At 41.9% G+C, this 20,150-nt stretch overlaps 1 protein-coding gene across 2 annotated transcripts in view; it reads right to left on the minus strand.

The window, feature by feature from the left end:
* Positions 1 to 20,150, minus strand: part of LOC110517528 (glutamate receptor ionotropic, kainate 3) — a 122,150-nt gene that overhangs the window by 72,046 nt on the left and 29,954 nt on the right. The window contains exon 1 of one of the 2 annotated variants that reach the window (XM_090229275.1): positions 17,303 to 17,624. The exons of the other annotated variant lie outside the window; for it this stretch is intronic. The gene's annotated coding sequence lies outside the window, so the exon portion shown is untranslated. Of the gene's footprint in view, positions 1 to 17,302; positions 17,625 to 20,150 lie in introns of those variants that run through there. 2 annotated transcript variants of the gene reach the window in all.

Below are 20,150 nucleotides of genomic sequence, written 5' to 3' on the forward strand. Positions count from 1 at the left end.
CTTTTTTCTACTTTGTTTTAATTATTATTTTGAGTATATACATTTTCATTTCAGAGAGCTCAGATTTTCTCGAGGTATCCCTCATTATAAATAGTATACAGCCCCTTGCAACCAGGGCTCTGGGACAACCCAGAGGAGTGAGAGAGTATTGATTAATATAATGGTGTGTGTATAGAGTAGACACAGCTGCCTTTTTTATGGACCATAAATCCCTCTCTGCACAGCAGCCCAATGTGAAGCACACCTCTAATGGACAGTCTACCACCACCATGCAAGATACAAACACCCCCGTCTCCCCCTCTCCATTAAGTTCCATTGTTATCACTGAGGTAAATGTGTTCCAACAACCCCCCCCCCCCCCCTCCTCCCTGTCCATCCGTCCAATCAAAGACTGTGCCAGAACAAGGGACAATGGTAACTAAAGCCAGGTGGATGGGGGCCCAGAGCAGTGCCAGCTTTCCACCGTTCCACCCGCTACCCCCTTCACTCCCAACACCATACCCACCACCACCCTCTTTTGTCCACATACGTTGGCAGAGAAGAACCAGTACCCACAGCCTTGGCATCTTTTCACTGCAGGACACAAAGGTGGCTCGCAGCAGGAGAGAGCCACTCTCTCTGCATCTGCAGAGAGACAAAAACGTTTTCTGTTTCTAAATGATGCCATTGTTTTTTATGTGGAGAGAGAGAAAGAGAGAGACAAGCGAGAGATATGAGAAAGAGAGAGAGAGAGAGAGACGAGAGTCAGGGAGAGGAGGATGGCATCAAAGATTGAAATCTTTGTGCCCTAGCGGGTTCCTTCATAAGTGACATGAGCCGGGCGAGCATGGAGAACGAGCTCTGTAAACATCCCAGCTGCCACCACTGCAGCAGGTTGACATGCAACACTTTGCCCCACACGAAACACTGCGACACACTGCCAAACCATCATGTCTTCTCTTCCCAGTGCACATCACCTGCAAGCAGGCTCTGCACATCAAAATTACCCCTAAACACTCCCTGCAATGTCAACCTAGAGAAAACGCACACATAAAAACTGTCAAATTAAATACATCTACATGTCATAGCCTACACTAGGTCAGCACTTACATGAAAATGGACAATTATCACAAATACAGAGTAAATATAATCCTTTTTCACAAAACAATTGCTATGCATTTTGTTTCTTTGTATCCTCGCAATGTAAAGTGCCTGACTAGTAACTAAACGAACAGGGTCGGGGAAATAGCAGCTTAAAAGCTGACTGAGTGTGACGGGGAGGAGGTGTTGCGAAGATTAATAGCTTTCAACAACGGAACTGTGCAGCAGTATATTTTTATGTGCATAATTCTATACGACAGGCCAATTGGTAGCTTAGGGGCTTTGTGTCTTCATTTTCATTATTGGTACTTGAAAGGGGCTTTTAATTCCATGCGTCTCTCCAACCACTGCAAAATGAACCTCTAAAACATAGATCAGAAGGTTAGATATCTACTGCGGGTCACAACGACTTAGGCTGCTGTAATTGACATTGATTTTACAACTAAGGATGCAATTAATATTGAGGCTGTGTTTAGACCTGTGGATAATGCCACCTCAAATTCCATATGAAGGGAGTCAAGGGAACGGGTTGCCATTGTTTATGGACTCCACATGATTAGCTTAGGCAGTTTGATGTTTTTACGGCGTAACAAAATTAGAAAAGAAGATTCTGTTTCGTAGCTGTGTATAAAACTCTCTTGACAGAGCTATTATCTTCCCACAAACACTGAAATGAGTTTCTGTTGCCAAAAGATGGTAATAAAAGACCGAAAGGAAGTTTTGTTTTATGATCACTTGTCTTACTTTGAAACATTGAGACATTCTATAAATGTTTAAGTGCAAAACTGAAAAATAAAACATGGAGTATATGAAGTCTTTATTACTGCTTTACAACAGGTTTTTGTCAAAGGTGTTCAAATGTAGCCATGTGCAGCTCTACGGGGAGGAGAGGAAAGTTTTGTGCCACATCGTCGACGGGGGTTCGAGGAGACTAGGTTACCCTGTTTTCAAGGTGCTTGCGGACAGGGCTAAATATAAAACTGGCCCAGATATTATGGGCGAGGACCACACACCATGAAAAGTTAATGTAGACAAATGAGGGAGAGGTGCGGGGGAACATCGTTTGGGGACACCTCTGGCTAGTTTCTGGGACAGCTAGACACTAAAATGGAAATTAAGTACGCTCTGTCGGATCACCTTCACTTCCCCTGGAACAGAACCAATCACAAAATCTCAATTCAGGTTCAAGACTCTTTTTTCCATTCCTTTTTACTTCCTCTCCTCCCTTTCTGGTGTTATTGGGGAGCAAGATTATTCCCTCCAGTCATAAAAGACTCCTCTTCTAGTTTTTCTAAAGCCGGGGAACCTGGCGATAAGCCAAGGGACACTTGGTAGCAATGGTCTATAGCAATGGTCTGCTATATATAACATTTCCCTTCAATCATCTCAATTTGACATGCTTAACAAATATCAGCTACAGTAACTAAAACACCTTTAGCCAATTATACCCTCAATCAACAGTAGTTATTAGTCAATATAGTTGTTACTCTAATTATAGGGGCGCAATTGCTGTATGCCTGTTGTATGAGGGGTCTGTCCATACTGGATGATGCTGCATGGCACATGAAATAAAATGACTAGACAAATAACTACACCATATCATTTCCTCAATACCACAATCTAATTGGCAAGGAAATACCAGTGTTTATATGAATATGAAAACGGAAATGTGTAACACGAGACACGCCCTTGCCTCTGGGAAAACCGTAACGGTATGGCAAAAAGAAGAAACACTTATTCCAGACGTGTAGAACAATATGCACAGAGCTTACATTTTAGTCCCTTTTCAAACACGGCTTGACTATTGTCGGTTTATAATAAAAGCCTGGTGTTTTATCACAGCACACAACCATTATTCCTGAGCACTTTGCACCATCTTCTGAAAGCCGATTAGAGGAGCCGAGAAGGGGGCCAGCTCCATCGTTGCAAAGGCAGGATATTTACATTTCAGGGCCATGTGCAGCGCATTTTAATTTGGCTGCTGCGTTTGAACGTCCCGGCTTTCTCAGTAATTCTCAGTGATTCGCACATGAGCGGCTAATGGGTTCGTTAGCATCATTAGCATCCTCAGGGAGTATATCCTCATTACCTGATCTGGTCAACTCTGACAGGTGCATCGAGACTCATCTCATCACTAATCTTTTTTCACAGAGCCAAGCTCTCTCGCTCTCTCTCTCGCATTCGTGCTGTCAGGCTCAGTGAAATCGCAATCAAAGAAATACAAGTTGGGGGGAAACAAAGCACTAGCTCCAAAGACAACCCAGTTCAGATGGCATATGAGAATAATACTAATGAGATCAGTGCCCTTGACAAAAATATACGGTTCAACATTAAATGTCTAAATTATTCCAGTATTGCCTCTTGGGACATCGTTGGACGACAACCAAGAACACCATTAGGCCACTTTAAACAAATCCATTAGGCATGAGTTTCATTACACAATCGCAGATAAAGATCAAAGGCAATGCCTTCTGAAAAATAATTCTGGTTTTTATTTGTTTTGCCACATTAAATGCATCCGAGCATGGCACATTGTCAACCATTACTGTGCCCTTGACGTTATTAAAAATACTGCATTCATGAACATCACAGAAATGTTCTCAACGTTTTCTGAATGCACTATTTCAAAGCATGCTTATTTCACATTCATTTATTGATGAATGAAATGTTACTGATTCTTTACCCAAGTATTAACTCAACACTATTCCTAGCACCAGTATATTGTCCATATCAAGACAGACACGTGTCCATGGAAGTTGTCAGAGCATGAGTCTGTCTTAACATGGACACCATACTAGTGCTGGGGTTAGGACCAATGTTCCCTCTAAGCTGCGCGTGTGCGTGGGTGCGCAGCTCCCCTCGGACTGGCACACAGAAGAAATATCAGTCCGCGCAGAGAAGGACGAGATTGTAGAGTTTTCCCCTTTATTTAACACTATCAATTCTTCGCTCAACTGTGGGAATTGTGCTACAATCAACTCAATATTAGCCCATTTCAGTTATGGATCATTTCTAGTCAACAAAGCACTAGCTCCAAAGACACCCAGTTCAGATGGCATATGAGAATAATACTAATGAGATCAGTGCCCTTGACAAAAATATACGGTTCAACATTAAATATCTAAATTATTCCAGTATTGCCTCTTGGAATATTGTTGTACTAGCACTAGTATGGTGTCCATATTAAGACGGACTCACCCCCCCCCCCCCCCCCGCACATTGTTGACTAGAAATTATCTATAACTGAGCTAATAACTCACTAACTAGCAAAGAATATGAACAAAAGTGCACAGGTGGCTACATGCAGCTATCACTTTGCTATAAAAACGCATCAACTAGCGACCACTCATGCTATAAACACAGTCAAGTTCAAATTGAATGGCACAGATCCATATATGTCAATAAAATGTTATGGGATGCATTTCTCTCCATAGTTTTGATGGTAGGCCTACATTATGATCAAATAGCCACAGCAGCCTACTTGGCCACTGTTAAAACTGTAACTTAACGCAGGTACAGCCTCAGCGTTCACAGTAAATGCGCGCCGGAAGTTGCACAGAATTTTTACAATATTGAAGTTTGCGCCCGGCAGACCTATTAGGACACAGGTTCCATGAACATGTGACTGTCCTAATATGGACACCGTACATTAGCCCTAACTTCATTGTCCTTCCGAAAACCTAAACCCAATCTTACATTCCCATATTACAATTACTGTATATTAAAAAACATGAAGGCCCATATCATTGTCACCTGATTTGAAACCGCAACTCAAGCCCCAAGCTTCTGTCCAACTCTGTGTATACAAAAATCCTTTTGGGGGTGCTTATATTTGTCCTGTTAAACACAAGTGTGTTTCTTGCATATCCCAACTCCCCTTGCGAGGGGTCACAGCCAGGGTCCCCATTGTCCAGCACTCCTGGAGCAATTGGGGTTAAGTGCCTTGCTCACATCCATAGGTTATTTTTCCACCTTGTCAGGTCTGGGATTTGAACCAGCAGTCTTCTGGTTACCGACCCAACGCTCTAACCTCGAGGATAACTGGCACCCATACAACAATCTGTCCTTGATTGGAATTGCTGCTGGTGATGAGGAAGCATATAAACATGTGCAATGGTGCTGTTTGCGTACAGATCCCCATGTTCCAAATCCCAGACATTTAATACCACTTTAATACTACTGTCAACAATGCAATCATGAGCAATACATAAACAGAGTGAGCCAACAAACATCTCACTTTCATTTCATTGCTGAGTTTCCAATAATGTCCTCTGCACATTGTACACTTTCGGACACCCTCAGCATCAATTGACTCGAGGAGTTGTGAGTCGAGTACACCATACTTAAATGTATAACTTTCGCGTCCTCTATATGAATTGCTCTTCGATTCAGTTTCTTCTCACTGAATTGAACTGCAATGCAGCACCCAGCTGTACATGCTCCTTGACTCCTCTCCCACTTATAAATGCCATGAATCTCCCCACCGTTGGCCTTCGTTGTCTGACACGGGAACCAAAAATATATTGCTATTTGATAAAAGAGGATAACAGAAGATTTCAAGGGGAGAGTTGATTAGAATGATGTATGGCTTCGCAGGTGTACGTGGGTGTAAACATTAACTGCTCTCTCGTTTTCAACGACTTCACGCCATACGATTTTATCTCTCTGACTATCTGGAAACACTGCTTGTTAAAAAAAAAAAAAAGTATGTCAATTCCTCTTCTCTCTGAGGGACGGTCACAATCGTTGCACAGCAAAATAACAACACGGGGAGAATGAGATGAGTTGCACCGTGTGGATCTCTTTCATGAGCTGTAGGTGTTGCTGTGCTACAGTGGGGAGAGAGAGAAAGAGAAAAAGAGAGAGAGACGGGGGAGGGAGACTGTAGTACAATGATTTAGCTGTCTGATATAATAATTCCATTACAGCAGGCACTAGCCTACCCTGTCAAGACAGACCACGGAAAAGCTTATGGGGGGAAAGACATACATATGTATAAGAGGAGGCGCATTGATATGAAATTATCTTTGTGAAAACGTTAGCCATTCATAATTCATTGCCTAGCTTTTATGAATAACTTGAATTTCCACCACCTCCATTATTTAACGACCATTCTGCGATAGTAATGGTGGACTGGCACAGTACCCTTTATGTACCTTTTGAGTTATGATTGATGAAACACAGTAGTAGTAATATAGTGCTGCTGCCCATAGCTGTGTTCATTTTATCCATCTGTTTTGTATTCCTTGAGCAATAAAGGGGGGGTTGGCATACCATTACTATCAAACACATCTGTCTAAAGTTCTTTCACACGGGTTTGAAACTGCATGTACCGTTTGTATGATTTGACGACAACAACAAAATCCTATCTCGTTCATGTACATATACTCTGCCTTCTTTAACAACACTATCAACAAGGCAGGTCCTACAGGCCCTAGTTTTGTCGCACCTTGACTACTGGTCAGGTGCAACAAAAAATTACTTAGGAAAATTGCAATTGGCTCAGAGCAGGGCAGCACGGCTGGACCTTGGATGTACACAGAAAGCTAATGTCGCATGTCAATTAAAGTGGAGGAGAGATTGACTTCATCACCACTTGTATTTATGAGAGTTGTTGAATGCACCGAGCTGTCTGTCTAAACTACTGCCGCACAGCTCAGACACCCATGCATACCCCACAAGACATGCCACAAGAGGTCTCTTCACAGTCCCCAAGTCCAGAACAGACTATAGGAGGCACACAGTACTACATAGAGCCATGACTACATGGCACTCTATTCCACATCAAGTAACTGATGCAAGCAGTCAAATGTGATTTAGATAGATAAAACACCATATGGAACAGCGGGGACTGTGAAGCAACACAAACCTAGGCACAGGCACACATACATGCAGTATACACACACACATACACATGGATTTAGTACTGTAGATATGTGGTAATGGTGGAGTAGGGGCCTGAGGGCACACAGTGTGTTGTAAAATCTGCGTGGTATTGTAAGGTTTTAAAAATTCATTAATTTCTGCCTCGGCAGCAGCTAATGGGGGATCCATAACAAATACAAACACTGTCATCAAACCCCCCCATGTTACAAATGCTCTAGCATATATGTTCCGTGCACTGCATGTTAGGCTAATCTATACCGTCTGCCTGGCTATGGCACTTTTCCTCCGACATCTGAGGGCCATGAAAACAGAGACTGAGCTCAAATCTAAACAGCACACTGAACCTCACCTTCTTGTGAAGTCAAGTCTCTAATGTATTTATCGGCTTTCGCTAATTCTATTGATAGAAAGCTGAAAAAGAGAAGAAAATCCCCTCCGCTTATGTGACTTTTGGCTGTTTAGCATTTGTGCGAATACATGGCATCAGTGGCATTATAAGAGCAGATTATTTATTTTTGAATGAGAGGCAATTCAATATAGCCCAGCTCCACGGGGAAAGTGGGAAATGTGTTCCTGGTAGCAAAACAAGAGGCCGAGTGTGGCATTTGAGAAATCAGAAGGGAAGAAGAGAACAATCTTAGTGCTGAATTGAATAATAACAGCAGAAACGACGAGGCCCAAAACTCCAAAGCTTCAGCGCTGGCTGACAAGTTCATTACAACAGGAACCTGCGTGGCTTGTGGGTCTTTTTTACAAAAGGTGTTTACTATTAAAGTGTTGAACAATAACTGCACAGTCTGCAACTCTCTGCCCACTACTCCCCTATTGTGAGTGTATGTCAAATTGACCCCATAAAATGTAATCACTTTCTCCCACTCTCACAAAGGCTTTGCAGAAGTTGTCATACATCAAGCAAACAATGTTTAATTTACATGATTTAGCTATAGAGCATACAGAGTGCCCGAAACATGCAAAATGCATTTTGATGACTGGCTACTACTGTATTGTTGTAGCCAGTACTAAGCCTAAATATTTGATAAGGATATCTCAGGAGACCAGTGCGACTTTCCTTCTTCTTGTTTCCGATAATGAAATATCTCAGGTCAACACACCAACTAACATTCTAAAGACTATTACTAGGGGTGTGCAGGGGTTTTCCTCCCTTCATTATCTCAGCTGTCCACACATAGACCTCCCGGGAGGCCCTCTGTTCGGTGTGAGCCCAGCATTACCGAGGCCTCTGGGAGAAAAAGGCGTCATTGTTTTCCCTGCCGGTCTAACCCAGTTAAATGAACGCCGTCTGCCAGGAGGGCGTCTTTCAAATACACGTGGCCAACCGCTGGGTTGCTTGGGGGATCAAGAGACAAAGGGCGAGAGCACATTGAGAAAGAGACAGCGAGCGAGGGCGAGGAGAGAGTACGTACCAGGACTCCTTAAGGACTTTAAACTGCACTGGTTTAGCTAGTTTCTTAAATTACACGTTGATAGTCCTTGAAATGCTTTAGTAAGTCTATTGTGGCAAGGGCTTGTCATGGCAATCATGAGAATAGGACTCAAGAATGTATTTGCATGAAACTATCCCTTATGTCTACTCCACTCCACCGTAACATGATCTACAATGTTACGACTATAACACATCCATTAGGACCATCAACGGTCCATTGGAAAGTCTGTCCAAGTCCGTACATACACAGACATGGAACATTTTGCAAGTTCAACAGCACATATTGTTGAGAAAGACAGCATGGGTCACAATATCAAGTGTGCCACATTCCAGTGAGTGGAGAGTCAGACCTTGCTTGTCAGTCAAGACATGTCGTTATCCAAAGGACACTGCACTAAATCCTATTAGGTGTCTGGTGGAATCACAGGGACTCATAGCTCACGACTCATTACGTGTGACGCGTGCTGTTTCAGGCGGTGTCATTGCCTGTTAACAGACTTAATTAACAAGCTCGGTGACTAAGCAATCATAACTCGGTCCACTGCATGAAGCGACATTGCTTATTTATTATTTACCTAACCCGTATTCGACTGGGACAGTCATTTCAGTTGACTGATATGTAGTAATCATTGGGTGGAAGTTGTCCGCGTGATGTCACCAATCGATTGTGTGATATTTTTTCCTGGGATCACAGGTTAAGACCATACTAATCAATCCCCAAGTCTAATTTGTCATGGGAGATGAGCTGCTCAATTATTCATCTTGTAATATTTCCCATGCAAATTAAACCTTATTCATTGTGATAAGGAAGATGAAGTGATTACTTACCAAGTCATTTGGACATATTATTTACGTGTGCAGCAAGCTCATACCATACAAAATGACATTTTACAGGGTTTATCCACTGTACTGCTCCCACGTTACTGCTACTAAGGTAAAGCAGGGGAGTGTGGGATTGTTTCCTAACAGATAGATATAGCTGATTTAAAAATAATTTTAAAAATCCTACTTTGCTTTACTTTGCTTCCTGGCAAAAATATACTGTGGTAGAGTAGAAGTAATACTTTGGTTGTAAGGTCTTCCCCTGAACATGATATGCAATGAGGTGCTACTAAATTCAGATCTATTTGTCTTGATTAATTATCTTAATTGTATCTTGCAAGTATTATTAGATTTCATCACGTCACAACTCTGCCGTTTCACATGGGTTACAAGCAATTAAGCTTGTTCAGCAAGATTAAAACCCTCCTTCCCGTGACCCAAATGTACCCCACCGAACACCTGGTGTGAACTTATGATACCAGGTATTTACAGCCAACTTTCTTTGCCTTTGAGAGGGATATGCTCAAGTCAGCATTTTGTCACCACCTAACAAATAGGCCTACATCTTTAATTAGCCGTGTTGATTATGAGTTGTATCAATTGGAGAACTCTGTTAAGAGGTAACCTTGGCAAATACAAGCTAACCATGCTAATTTCACTGAGCCATTGTATTTTACTATCCAATAAAACATTTTTTTTTATTGTAAATTGACAGAGAAAGGCTAAAGGTCAGCGTATCTATTAAAAATGATTGATGAGTAGGATTAATGAGGTTATGGGCCCCAACAAATTAGTTTATCAAATAGACAGAGTAGCCTATTCATTCAGGTAGTCACTTACACTGTTCCAAGTGAGCTTCTATCTAAAACAGTTAAAAAATAAGCTACTACGGTGACATTGCAATATGTTTGTGAAGCAATTTCCTTCAGAAGTAACCTTATTGACCAAATTCAAAGAATTGACTACTTAAAGGCCCAGTTCAGTCAAAATTCTGTTTATGTACGTGTGTCATATTGTACAACAGCTAATGAAACTAACACTGTCAAAGTGATAGTTGCTGGTTGAAAATACAATCTTCACCTGGCATTGTAATCAGCATGTTTTGCATGGGAGGAGTTTTGGCTCGCCAGGTGACACCACCAGCTGGTATACTCCGAGTTGATATTCACGTAATAATAAGGAATTCCCATTGACCACGCCCACAAATTGGGGAAAACCTACATTATTTCCCATTGAACCCCATTGTAAAAAATACAAATTTGCTGTGGATTTTTCCTCTTTTTATATATAAGGATAAGATCAAAACATTAATATGTGACATGAAACATGAGAGCATGTTAGCAAACCCTAATCTCTAAAAGACCAAACCATGATACTGAGAACCCAAAATGGCCTGGGATCTAATAGACAGAGAATTGACATGCAGTACTGGAGCTTGGCACATCATTTAAATTCAGTTGGTCTACATACATAACTGTAAAAATTATAAGACACTAATATAACTCTGAAGACTGCGGTGAGGACTGATAAAATATTTTGTGCGGGAGGAACATGCACAACCTGCACCTGCTGTCTACCTGTCAAAAGGCTTCTCTATATCCCCGCTTCCCTCCTACGTTCTCCCTCCTGTCTCCCACAGTCAAGCTGATTCACAATCGCAGGCCCCCTATTGCGGTTTGTCAGATGCCAGCCTCAGACATTGCGCACCACTGCGTTAGAGTCTCTGGAGCTAACTGTCACTTATTTTTCTTGTTCTGCTCATGTGAAAGAGAGATACAGATAGAGATGGGGGGTGAGAGAGAGAGAGAGAGAGAGAGAGAGAGAGAGAGAGAATAAAAGAAAAAGGGTGAGAAAAAACACCCAGGGTAGAAAAGACGGCCAAAGCTGTCAGTCTCCACTAGAAATCTTTAAGATATACACGTTTGGAGGCTTGTAACATTAATGTATTTGGCGATGTGGCCATACTAGGGGGCTATGGGAGGGGAAGGGTCAAAGGAATCGCCCCAAGAGCTAGAATATCTATACAGCCTCACCCCCACCTCTGCCCTTCCTAGCTCCCTTTCACTCCCTTCATTCCACATCCCACCACCCAAGGTGCAGCTGATGTTGGGGCCTAGCTTTGTGCAGCCCAGCTGAGTTAATCTAGTCTTATCCGCACAAGCAGGCAAGTAGTGCTGGGCAATGAGTGCTTTTTGAGGTCGGTTATTTTTTAAATGTCACGGTTTTCACTTTTGATAATTTGTTAAAACATTAAAGCTGCAATATGTAACTTTTGGGCGACCCAACAAAATTCACATAGAAATATGAATTATAGATCTGTCATTCTCATTGAAAGAAAGTCAAAGAAGTAGTAGTGTATGCTATTTCTATGCTTCTTGCATAGAAATAGTTTGAAACTGGTGTACAAAAACTGTTGAAAATACAATATTTTTGGTTATGGAAAATATATTTCACAGCGGTTTAATCTCCACACTATACTTGCTTGTTTTGTCATAAACGGAAATTTTGAGAACAATTCAAATTTTTGCAAGCAGGAAGTGGCGGAGTGATTTCTGCATAGTGCACCTTTAAATGCATTATGAAATTACAACGTTTTTAAAGCTTTTTAAGGGAAATTCCAAAGCCAAAAATAGTGAACAATTGCCAAAACATTGGAAATATTCCATTGTATTCCATTGTATCTGTCAGGTCCACATTGGTTAGACATCAATAGAAAAATAGGAAGTTACTCTGAGATAAAATAATATTTCAGTAGTGTCTACTACTTAGTTTTTAATTTATGACTTTATTTTTTCATTCTTTAAAGTCATAATCTCATCTCGGCTTAGGCAGTAGCATTCAGCCAGCCAGACCACCTAATGTTACATATGTGCTCCCCATACTGTACTGTCTTTAGGCATACTATTTAGCTACCCTACCTAAGTATGCTGCAGAACTGTCTGACAAAATCATTTAGCTGGTTCTACAGTGTAGATAAGGCATACTTTCCCGAACTGTCTCTGTCCCTCCTAGTTGTGTTGTGTACATTCCTCTCATGTGGTCTATCTCTGTATCTAACCTAACGTAGCAGGCGTAAAAGTGTATCCGTCCAGAAATCTGTATATAATGACGAGATGCTTATGTCTCCGCCCTAACGACGGGAGTCGTTGTCCCAATGGTAGGAAGGCAGACGACAAGCTTAGGTCCAAAATAATCCCATAGTAACGTATTGAGCTTATTTTGGACAGATTTTGGAAAGAGCGAAACCTCTCTCTTCGCCTCTTCCTCTCTGATCCGTCTCTGAGCCCCCAAAAAACGGGGCAATGGATTATGGTAATTGTAGTTAATTACCATGTTTCTGCCCTGAACTAGGTTGAATATTTGCTTAATGAAAACCACAACTCCCTTAAACCCAGTAGCCCACATAGATCTGGACTTGATTTCTCTCGTGAATGATTTAATTTCTCTCTAGAGAAACTGTGCATTGGGCTTGCAAGAAAACTGAACTAAATGGAATTCAAGGAATTGAACCGACGTTGGTCATTAGTTTTATTCAGAAAGGAAATACCACGTGTACGTTTAACCATTTATTAGAAAAGATTACAATGCATAGTCTTGGCGTTTGGCTCTTTTCCTTCAGGGTAGCTCACTGCCAGAGCAAAGCATCATATAATAAGATGATGAAATAACTACTGGCAGTGAGCACGATATGCTATACCAAATCCCCTGAACACAGAACCCAGACAGGTGGAGGCTGAGGTGGTGGTGGGATATCAGAAAACAGCAAACATAGCGAGTAACAGCTAGTTAAAGCAGCAACGCAATGGCAGCAAAGAGACACCAGCACATGCGTGTGAGTGACATCCGGCATTGAGGAAGCATGTATAGAACTGTTCAACTTAAAAAGACTGCATGTAAGTAGAGTGAATCCAATTGGTGCACTATCTGCTGATGTGATAATTTGTTGCCACCACACTCAGGTTTCGCTTCTGAACTGGCTAAGCTTAATTAATAACAAAAAAAGCACTCAGCACTACAGGCAAGGCACACTGTGTTCTGAAAACAGAGCATACTACCACACACATACGTGTAAGGAAGCACACAAACAAACACACACACACACACACACACAAATGTATTTCAACAAGTAACATATCCACCATATCTATATACTGTACAGTGCCCTCTGTAATTATTGGGACACTAAAAATGTTTTTTTCTTTTGTATCTATACTTCAGAAGTTTGGATTTTACATCAAATAATGACTGAGGTTAAAGTGCAGACTGTCCAGCTTTGATTTGAGGGTAATCTCATCCTTATCGGGTGAACAGTTAAGAAATGACAGCACTTTTTGTACATCGTCCCCCCATTTTAGGGGAGCAAAAGTACTGGGACAAATTAATTTATATATTTCCATTAAAGTACTAAAAAGTTAAGTATTTGGTCCCATATTCATAGCACGCAAGGACTGCATCAAACTTGTGACTCTACACAATTATTTTGTTCCCAATATAAATTAATGGTAAATAATGTATTGTGTCATTTGAGTCATTTTATTGTAAATAAGAATAGAAAATGTTTTTAAACATTTTACATTAATGTGGATGCTACCATGGTTACAGATAATCCTGAATGAATAGTGAACAATGATGAATAGAAAAGTTATACAAATATCATACCACCATTTAAAATGCAAACCTCCCTTATTATTGCAATGGTGAGAGGTTAGCATGTCTTGGGGGTATGATATTTGCGCATCTGTAACTTTCTCACTCATCATTATTCACGATAATCTGAAACACAACCAAAACAAACAGCCAATTTCAGCCAACAAATTTGATGTAGGTCATGGTGTGTTATGAATATGGCACCATTTTTTTCTTTTTACTACATCAACATACATATACTGTTAGTGAATTTGTCCCAATACTTTTGCTCTCCTAAAATGGGGGACTATGTACAAAAAGTGATGTGATTTCTAAACAGGGTTCACCCGATATGAATGAAAAAACCCTCAAATTAAAGCTGTCAATCTGCACTTTAACCTCAATGTCATTGTTTGATTTCAAATCCAAACTTTTGGAGAATGTATCCACAATCTCAACCTAAACACCTAGAACAACAAAACAGAGCACATCAGAAAACGTATACCCTTAGGCAGAAATGTGTTCAGAACCGCTCTGAGATCTGTTGGTGTTTGGGCTCTTCCTCATTTCTTGGGTGGGAAAGCTATTGTTTACAGTCTTACTTTTTTCAGAGAACCGGCGGAGAGGGGAAAAACAGGAGGGATCAGCAGTCCTCCACCATGCACGGCCACGAGATGCCACCATCTCCTCTCTCCATCTGTCTGGTACGCTCTTCCGGGGGCTAATTATCCTAATCCCCGGAATCCGGGATGCAGTCTGGTGGCATGCGCTGCCGTGTCCCAAGACTCTAGCCGTTTTGCCTCCCGGTTAAATGTGGAAAATTAATTACCGCCTAGCCTGCTGCCAGTGGGAGAAGGAAGAAGAGAAGGAGGCGCAGAGGAGAGGAGGTGGGGGGAGGTGCAGGCAGGCCAGGTGTGGGAGCGTGGGGGTGGGGGCAGGAGCAATCTCCCTGGAGTTTAGCAGGGGTGAGGGCTGGGGTGAGGCATGAGGAGGGAAGTGGAGTGTTGTGCTGCATGCTGCAACCCCTGTGTTAGTGACTCCAAAACCCCATGGAACTCTAGAAATACTGCACTGACTGCACTGTCAGCCACTTGAGGAGGTTAAAATATGGCTTAATTTTAAATTTATTTTTTACCCCTTTTTCTCCCCAATTTCGTGGTATCCAATTGTTGTAGTAGCTACTATCTTGTCTCATTGCTACAGCTCCTGTACGGGCTCGGGAGAGACGAAGGTTGAATGTCATGCGTCCTCCGATACACAACCCAACCAGCCGTACTGCTTCTTAACACAGCGCGCATCCAACCGCACCAATGTGTCGGAGGCTACACCGTGCACCTGGCAACCTTGGCTAGCGCGCACTGCGCCCGGCCCGCCACAGGAGTCGCTGGTGCGCGATGAGACAAGGAGATCCCTACCGACCAATCCCTCCCTAACCCGGACGACGCTAGGCCAATTGTGCGTCGCCCCACGGACCTCCCGGTCGCGGCCGGTTACGACAGAGCCTGGGCGCGAACCCAGGGACTCTGCAGTACAGCGCCCTTAACCACTGCGCCACCCGGGAGGCTAAAATATGGCTTAATTTAAACAGTTAGCTCACAAACTCACTGGATTATTGAACATACTACTCATACATTTCACTGTGGAAATACAGAACTCAGCCACCCATACGTCCATTGTAATACACACATTATACACTGCCAGTATATACAGTACTCACACCCTTTGACTTTATCCACATTTTGTTGTGTTACAGGCTGAATTTAAAATGGATTCAGTTGAGATTTTGTGACACCGGCCTACACACAATGCAACATCATGTCAAAGTGGAATTATGTTTGTAAATGTTTTTACGAATTAATTAAAAATGAAAAGCTGAAATGTATTGAGCCAATAAGTATTCAACCCCCTTGTTATGGCAAGCCTAAATAAGTTTAGGTGTAAAAATGTGCTTAACAAGTCCCATGGACTCATTCTGCGTGCAATAATAGTGTTTAATTTTTGCATGACTACTATCTCGGTACCCAACACATACAATTATTGGTAACACTTTACTGATATTTCTTGATATTGGCGGGAACTGGAACGCGCTGTCGTACATGGCGATTCAGAGCATCCCAAACATGCTCAATTGATGACATGTCTGGTGAGTATGCAGGCCATGGAACAACTGGGACATGCTGAAACATGATGTGATGGCTGCGGATGAATGGCACGACAATGGGCCTCAGGATCTCGTCACGGTATATCTGTGCATTCAAATTGCCATTGATAAAATGCAATTGTGTTCGTTGTCTGTAGCGTATGCCTGCCCATACAATAACCCCACCGCCACCATGGGATACTCTGTTCACAACATTGACACCACTCGTCCACACAATGCCATACACGCTGTCTGCCATCTGCCCGGTACAGTTGTAACCGGGATTCCTCTGTGAAAAGCAGACTTCTTCAGCATGCCAGTGGCCATAGAAGGTGAGCATTTTCCCACTGAAGTCAATTATAACGTCGAACTGCAGTCAGGTCAAGACCTTGTTGGGTACGAAAACCTTGGTGCAAAACTTCTTTGGTCGTGCAAACCCACAGTTTCATCAGCTGTCCGGGTGGCTGGTCTCGGATGATCCCGCAGTTGAAAAAGCCAGATGTGGAAGTCCTGGGCTGGCGTGGTTATACATGGTCTGTGGTTATGAGCCAGGTTGGATGTACTGCCAAATTCTCTAAAACAACCGGTTGGATGCGGCTTATGGTAGAGAAATGAGCATTCAATACTCTGGCAACATCGCTGGAAGACATTCCTGTTGTCAACATTGACGCTCCCTCAAAACTTGAGACATCTGTGTTGTGTGACAAAATATATTTTGATATGTCACACCTGTCAGGTGGATGGATTATCTTTGCAAAGGGGAAATGCTCACTAACAGGGATGTAAACAAATTTGTGCACAGAATTTGAGAGAAATAAACTTGTTGTGCATATGGAACATTTGTGGGATTTTTTCTTTCAGTTCATGAAACACGGAAACAACACTTTACATGTTGCATTTCTATTTTTGTTCAGTGTAAAATAAAAGCTGTATGATAACAATCTCATGAAAGCATAGTGTGAAGAAATCTGTGTTCATTTCAATATCTTATTGTCACGTTCTGACTATAGTTCTATTATTTTATTCTTTGTTTTAGTATGGTCAGGGCGTGAGTTGGGGTGGGCAGTCTGTTGGTTTTTGTGTTCGGCCTAGTATGGTTCTCAATCAGAGGCAGGTGTCGTTAGTTGTCTCTGATTGAGAATCATACTTAGGTAGCCTGGGTTTCACTTTTGGTTTGTGGGTGTTTGTTTTCCGTGTGAGTGTTTGGTCCACATGGTACTGTTTCGGTTTTCGTTCGTTCACTTTATTGTTTTGTATTTCAGTGTTCAGTTCGTTTCATTGAAGATTACATCATGAACCCTTACCACGCTGCGCTTTGGTCCGATCCTTACTCCTCCTCAGACGAAGAGGACGATATCCGTTTCATCTCAGGTCACTGAAGTATTTGTTAGCAGAGGTATCAGCCTCTTAAACAGCCGCATCAAGTCATTCCAGTGTGCTGTATAGATTTCAAAACAACCCTAACCATCAGTCCCTCTAATAGATTGCCATGCAAAAAGGGAAGTACTACTTAGTCTTGTCAAATAAGAAACGCTCACTTCTGTTTTCCATTGCAAAACGTTTTCTGTTCCCTAAATGAACACCGCCTAGCCCACTATAAAAGCTGAGCCCACATCCTCCTTCTGTGGTACAGGCCTACATGTTGAGGCCTGTCGAATGCAACCATATCAAATGAGAAAGTAATAGAGGAGAACATTTTCCCAGCTACAGACGCAATTAACCCCTAGGTGAGGCGAGGCACCCTGTCACAAACCCTGTCTCAGGTCTGTCCAAAAACAAGGCAGTATGTCACTGCTGAGGATCCCACATATTACACTATGGCCCACATCTCACTTTGTCTGACCCAACACACTGTTGCACAAACAGGAATACCTCAGGATGCTTGAGAGCATAGCAATTCTTAAAAGTACCACATAAAGTATCCCCATGGGATGAGATAGCAGGAATAGGAAGAAAAGAATAACAGATTAGGGCCAGCCTATCAGTTCTGGACTAGTCCCCTCAGAAGAAATAACAGACTCAAGAAGTAATCATTAATTTGATTATAAATAACAAAAAGATGCATACAATATCATACAATACCAGTGTTGTAATACTATATTTGTAAGCAATCCGAGTAATGGATTTAGTGATGCTGGTGAGATGCATTCATAAATAAACAATCATTGCATGTATTTTCCTCTGATTATGTCCTTAAATGTCAAGAAAACTTGATGTATTACATAAAACTTTGTATAACATTGAAATTAAAAGTTATTGCATATTGTTACGCTCTTACACCCTTTAATAATCATAAAATGTTGTGGTAGACTGAGACTAAATGAAACACCATCAAGCAGAGTGGAGTGGGCAGTAGAAGGGAAAAAGCATTTGCAATTCAGGAGGTCAGACGCTCCAGACGCCCTGAAGTACAAATAAATAACATTTTGAAAACATAATAACAATGGATACAGCCCTCTGTGGAAAATATACAGTTGAAATTACATGCACATAGGTTGGAGTCATTAAAACACGTTTTTCAACCACTCCACAAATGTCTTGTTAACAAACTACAGTTTTGGCAAGTCGTTTAGGACATCTACACAATGACACAAGTCATTTTTCCCACAATTGTTAAAAGACAGATTATTTAATTTATAATTCTCTGTATCACAATTCCAGTGGGTCAGAAGTTTACATACACTAAGTTGACTGTGCCTTTAAACAGCTTGGAAAATTCCAGAAAATGTGGTCATGGCTTTAGAAGCTTCTGATAGGTGTGGTGGTGTACCTGTGGATGTATTTCAAGGCCTACCTTCAAACTCAGTGCCTCTTTGCTTGACATCATGGGAAAATCAAAAGAAATCAGCCAAGACCTCAGAAAAAAATTGTCGACCTCCACAAGTCTGGTTCATCCTTGGGAGCACTTGGTACACTTGAAGGTACCACGTTAATCTGTACAAACAATAGTACGCAAGTATAAACACCATGGGACCACGAAGCCGTCATACTGCTCAGGAAGGAGACACGTTCTGTCTCCTAGAGATGAACGTACTTTGGTGTGAAAAGTGCAAATCAATCCCAGAAGACAGCAAAGGACCTTGTGAAGATGTACAGTATATCCACAGTAAAACAAGTCCTATATCGTCATAACCTGAAAGGCCGCTCAACAAGGAAGAAGCCACTGCTTCAAAACCGCCATAAAAAAGCCAGACTACGGTTTGCAACTGCACATGGGGACAAAGATCGTACTTTTTGAAGAAATGTCCTCTGGTCTGATGAAACAAAAATAGGACATTTTGGGCATAATGACCATCGTTATGTTTGGAGGAAAAAGGGGGAGGCTTGCAAGCCAAAGAACACCATCCCAACCGTGAAGCACGGGGGTGGCAGCATCATGTTGTGGGGGTGCTTTGCTGCAGGAGGGACTGGTGCACTTCACAAAATAGATGGCATCATGAGGTAGGAAAATTATGTGGATTTATTGAAGCAACATCTCAAGACATCAGTCAGGAAGTTAAAGCTTGGTCACAAATGGGTCTTCCAAATGGACAATGACCCCAAGTATACTTCCAAAGTTGTGGCAAAATGCCTTAAGGACAACAAAGTCAAGCCCTGATCTCAATCCTATGGAAAATTTGTGGCCAGAACTGAAAAAGCATGTGCGAGCAAGGTGGCCTAGAAACTTGACTCAGTTACACCAGCTCTGTCAGGAGGAATGGGCCAAAATTCACCCAATTTATTGTTCGAAGCTTGTGGAAGGCTACCCCATATACTAATTGAGTGTATGTAAACTTCTGACCAAGTCGGAAAGTAATGAAAAAAATAAAGGCTGAAATAAATCATTCTTTCTACTATTATTCTGACCTTTCACATTCTTAAAATAAAGTGGTGATCCTAACTGACCTAACACAGGGAATTGTGAAACACTGTGTTTAAATGTATTTGGCTGAGGTGTATGTAAACTTCCGACTTCAACTCTATGTCTACAGTATGTGAATTAATCAATCCATAAAACCATCGCTGTGTCATTGTTGAATCTAGAGAGCCCTACTGCTCCTTCTACTGTAGCGTTTCCCATGTTTCCTCTGGCCTTGTGGTGAGAGAGATTGTCAGGAAGTACGTCTTCTTTGACGTAATGTGGAGCTGACCTGTGCTGCCACCTGTGCTGCC

Source organism: Oncorhynchus mykiss, chromosome 3 (genome assembly GCF_057628025.1).
Source record: "Oncorhynchus mykiss isolate SJ-2025 chromosome 3, ASM5762802v1, whole genome shotgun sequence".
NCBI lineage: Eukaryota > Metazoa > Chordata > Actinopteri > Salmoniformes > Salmonidae > Oncorhynchus > Oncorhynchus mykiss.